The 5325-nt window shown below is 36.8% G+C and overlaps 1 pseudogene; it reads left to right on the forward strand.

The window, feature by feature from the left end:
- The first annotated feature begins 3147 nt into the window (after positions 1-3147).
- On the forward strand, positions 3148-4094 carry LOC102836071 (annotated as a pseudogene).
- Positions 4095-5325: the final 1231 nt, after the last annotated feature.

Genomic DNA, 5325 nt, shown 5'->3' on the forward strand with positions numbered 1-5325 from the left:
CTGATGCAATGAAATGCAGACGGGTCTCTTGTGATACAACAGTGAATAATTGTTATCAGGACTGATTGTGAAGGTTGGAAACGTAAAGGTAGATGTTTTATAGCAAAGAGGGGAGTGATTAACTTTTCAGTCTAGGAGCTGAGGTCCCTAGGACCATCAAGGGAGAACAGAGGAGAGCAGGACCCTACCCAGAGAAGCAGGGGTGCCTGAAATGGAGGCAGAGATGATGACGTGGCACGATGACGTGGAGACTTTAGATCCAGAGACGGAGAGCAACTGGGTGCTGAAGACCTGGAGGGTACGGGGGTGGGTGGGTAGGATTGCAGGGTATACCCTTTGGTTCGTTGATGATGCATGGAGGGGATTGTAACCATGGCAATGGGATGATATACGATAGGATGAATGTAAAGTTAATGTTCTCCCATGTAAACTATCACATAATTCACAATAAAACATCTAAGGAAAAAAAAAGTTTCAGTGCAGCAGAATTGTCTAATGCAAAAAAAAAAAAAAAAAATGTGTGGGGGAAGGGAAGGTAGGGTCCCTACTGAATAATTTCATCTTGTCTAGACGGATATGGTGAAAAGAGATGGGGATAAGATTTTTACAATTCAATAACGATATAGAGTGTTTCCCACATCTTGGTTGCATGTTTTATCAATTTCAGATTTGCTCATAGAATCCTTCAATATTGTGATTTGAGGCTTTCATTTTTTTCTTTAGTTCTGTCAAGTTGAGTAATGCTGAGCATGTTCTTCATTTTTATTTTCTAGCTCCAGTTACTTGCACATTTATTTATAATATTTGACTTTGTCTTCTTGAGCTGTCCTTTGAAATTGTCTATTCACCTCTTTTACTTACTCACTTCTTCCATTTGCTTTAAGATCTCTATACTGGATAGTAAGTTTCAGTTTCTCTTCTGACATCTATTTTGGTATTGTGCTTCTTCCTTGTCTTCTTAGTGACTTGTTTTCTTTCTGTATGATGTTCTGGATGTCATCCCACACCTCTTCTATTTTATGGTTATTTTTGTTGTTGTTAGGTGCCATCGAGACAGTACCAACCCATAGTGATCTTATGCACAGCAGAACGAAATACTGCCTGACCCTGGGCCAACCTCACTAATATTGCCACACTTGAGTCCATCAATGCTGCCAATCCATCTCGTTGGCGGTCTTTCTCTTTTTCTCTGATCCTCCACCTTACCAAACATGATATCCTTCTCCAGTGACTGGTGAATGTTGATAGTTGATCCAAGAAGAATGAAGTCCTTGACAACTTCAATCTTTTCTCCATTGATAAGAATTTTGTTTATTGGTCCAGTGGTGAGGAATTTTGTTTTCTTTATATTGAAATATAATCCATACCGAAGGCTGTGCTCTTTGATCTTCATCAGTTATGGTCATTAGTGTCTGCTTAATCAAATCTGCTTTTGAGATGGTCTCTGAATTTAGATGGAATATGTTCAAGGTCAAATTTTGACTCAGTTGCAGAAAGACACATGGCCTTTCTTCTCTGCTCATTAGACTTCACCATTTACAAGATTTCAAAATAGGAATACACAAAATATTAGATAAACTGTTATTTTTTTCATTTTCAATCCTTTTAATAGATTCAAACATATAAATATTTCTTAATATACAAAAGTTGGATTTATATGTACTGACCTGTTTACTTTTCATTTAAAGCCAATTATATACCTCTGGGAAATGACTATTATTGAATGCCAAGTGCTTTACTTCCAGTGGATTTCTCTAGTGCAATCAGGTTTTTAGGTGTAAGTGAGCATTAAGTTTATTGCTATAAAAAATACTGATTCCTATCTGTATCTCAGCCACTTCAAGAATTATGCTCACTCATCATTGTCTGAACATAAAGCATTTTTGCATGCTTACCAGAAATCCTAGGTTTGCCTATCCAACATGAGAAATAACAGCTTGTGAGTATCTAATGCTATTCAACTAATTTTTTGTTTTCTCTCTCTTGCGTCTCACAGTCACTCCCAGAATTACCGTTCCTGTTTGCTCCTCTACTGCTCACTGGCTTACTGAGAGACATTATAAATAAGATTAAACAAAAATCTGGGAAAAGAAAGGTAGACAACATAAAATTCTTTTTTAATTATTACATTAAAAAACTCAATCCCAGTCATGTCAGTAGAATTGCTAGTTCATGAAAACCCAAAGTGAGCAGATAACAGCATCAGACCTTGCTTATGTCAAAAACACAGGCTAGTGAAGGACTGGTTCTGCAAACTGCCCACAGATTCAGTGTGTAGTTTGACAGCTTAAATTTATACTAAAATATTAATTCAGATGGACTTTGATTTACCTAAAAACAAAACAAAAAAAGCAGAAAAACTAGAAATAAGGATTTTTGTGTATTATTGATATTCAACTAATGATTAAAAAAATGTTTTCATTGTCACTCAGATTAACATACTACTTGTATGGAGTGTCTAAATCACTGTTGTTGTGAAGTGCCATTCATAGTGGCCATGTATAGGGTTTCCAAAGTAAAACTTCCCTAGAACAGAAAGCCTATCTTTCTCTCAGGGGGGCTGGTGGTTTGCAGTCTGGTACTTTTCTTAAGAAACTGCTGTACTTCCTCTACTTGCCTAAAAAGCAAATTATATGCACAATTCCTTTTGTTTAAATTGTAAGTCAAGGATCTTCTAATAGCATATTATAAGAATATGTGAGTGCATGATTACTTGAACAGAGCTCCCATTGTCTGAATATAATTTACCTCAAACTGTTTTGAAAGATTGAGAAAATTGTACATAAAGATAATATGTATGGGAAAATGAATAATTATATCAATGAACAAAATATAGTTTCCTACATTTTGGCTTCAATTAAACATATTGAACCACAAATCAAAGACAGAAAAGGATGCCATATGGATACAACTTTAAATATTATACTTTGCTGATACTTAGAAATAATTTACACAAAGAAAATAAAGATATAAGAGTCAACATTTGGCTATTTTCTACTACTACTAAGACTTTCCAAATCCAGAGAATGAAAGGACTAAATAAGAATAAATGCCTCAACAATTAATTTCTCTCCTCTTTTTGATTCTTCATGTTTTTTAGGAATTAATTACCATTGCCTCTCCAAGTCCTAAACAAATTATACTAGCATGTGTAACTCTACCATAATGACTAAATTCCTACTTACAGGATTTTCTGATGTGTGGGAGATCAGAATTTTGCTCACCATGCTATTTATACTGATGTATGTGGCTACTCTAATTGGGAACTTTCTCATAGTCACAGTAATCACCACTGATCAGAGTCTTCATACCCCAATGTATTTCTTTCTTCAGAATCTGTCTGTCCTGGACATGTGTTACATTTCTGTCACTGTACCAAAGGCATGTGTCATCTTCCTATTTAACACCAAGGTTGATCACCAAGGTTGGATGTGCAGCTCAGATCTACCTCATGTTTTTATGTGCTTCTGCAGAATTTCTGTTACTCACCATCATGGCCCGTGACCGCTATGTGGCTATCTGCCAGCCCCTCCACTACCATGTGGTCATGAACCCTCGTGTCTTTGTCCAAATGACACTAGCTTTTGTGCTCAGTGGCCTGGTCTATGCAGGTGTGCACACTGGCAACACATTCCGGTTGTCCTTTTGTCAGTCCAATGTGATCCATCAGTTTTTCTGTGACATTCCTTCACTGCTGAAGCTCTCCTCCTCTGACACCTCAGGCAACGAGATTGCGATTCTTGCCTCTGCAATGATCATGGGCGGAGGCTGCTTTTCTTTCATCACCATGTCTTATATCCACATATTTTCTACTGTTTCTCAAGTTACCAACCAGAGGAGAACGAGGAAAGGCCTTTTCTACCTGCATCCCTCACATCCTCATAGTTATTGTCTTTCTCAGCTCTAGTGTTGCTGTATATCTGATGCCAACCTCCAGCTGACTTCTAATCCAGGACATGATCATGTCTGTGTTCTATTCCATAGTTCCCCCTTTCTTGAATCCTATTATTTATAGTCTTAGAAACAAGCATATAAAGGAGGCCATAAAAAGAATTATGAGAACAGTCACTCAATTCAAGAAAACTGTAAGGTAATTATATCAAGATACATATTTCCACTTTGATTATGTCACTTGAAAATGCTTCAAAATTATTGCTTTTGTCTACGTATAACTTTGGGGACCTGACTTAAAATCTAATTGATAGTCATTATAGTATGTGCTAGCAAAGAAGTAATACACACACAATTTGTTTTTTTCTGCCAAATTGGACATTCCCTGATGCTTGTAACATCACTGGTAAAACTTTTATCTTTTGCTAAACATTGATTTCCATATATCCTCTTTTTATAATATAAAGCATTAATAAAAATGATCTACTTTAATCCTATCAGCCACTCAACAGGAGAAAAATCTCACAATCTTCTCCTGTAAAGGTCTCAGCCTTGAAATACCTTTGGAGCAATTCAGCTTTGTCATATAGGGTTACTTGGAGTCAGAATTGATTGTATGACACAGAATAATAACAGAGTCCTAAAATACACTATACTAAATTTGTCTACACTGTTAGTACAATAAGGCATACAATTAGGTCATTGTTGCATTGGAAAGTGACAATGAATCATTTCGACTCCTATAGACTGCTTATGAAAATGTAAAATACTCTATAAGTTAGTCTTGTCTGCAATATTTATGAAAGCTGATCACCAGGTCTTTTTCCAGTGGAGCTGCTTGGTGGGTTCAAACTGCCAACTTTGTGGTTAGAAGCCAAACAATTAACCATTTGCACCATCCAGAATCCTTAAATTTGGTCTTAAAATATTGCTAAAAAATACATTTTAAGTGCCATTGAACAGGTTCTGAAACATAGCAACACTGCACAGAGCTTCTGAGGAGTGGCAGGTGGGTTTAGCCGAAAGCCGTGTGGTTCAATGTGACCTTTCAAACTCTCCTGTACTGTCACAGCAGGACTACAAAAAAGAACATAATGACATCTGAAAGCTGGTCATAAAATTATAATTTAAGATTGCTTCTTTTTTCTTGATAAGAAGCATCTGAAGAAGGTGTTGGTACAAAAAAAGATCACATACACCTTCCTATTGGACTCCTGTCATGGCAGCATAGGATGATCTGTGGATTGCGAACAACAAATTTAGCAGTTCAAACCCACTCAGAAAGCTTAGACAGCATTGCTATGAGTCAAAAATAGCTCGACTGCACTTACCAGCAATAACAACATACCTCCCTAAATTTTACACAAGAAGTCCTGGTAGTGTGTTAGACATTGGGCTGCTAACCATGGGGTCAGCATTTAAAAACCACCAGCT

This window comes from Chrysochloris asiatica, unplaced genomic scaffold (assembly GCF_000296735.1).
Source record: "Chrysochloris asiatica unplaced genomic scaffold, ChrAsi1.0 scaffold00697, whole genome shotgun sequence".
Taxonomy (NCBI): Eukaryota; Metazoa; Chordata; class Mammalia; order Afrosoricida; family Chrysochloridae; genus Chrysochloris; species Chrysochloris asiatica.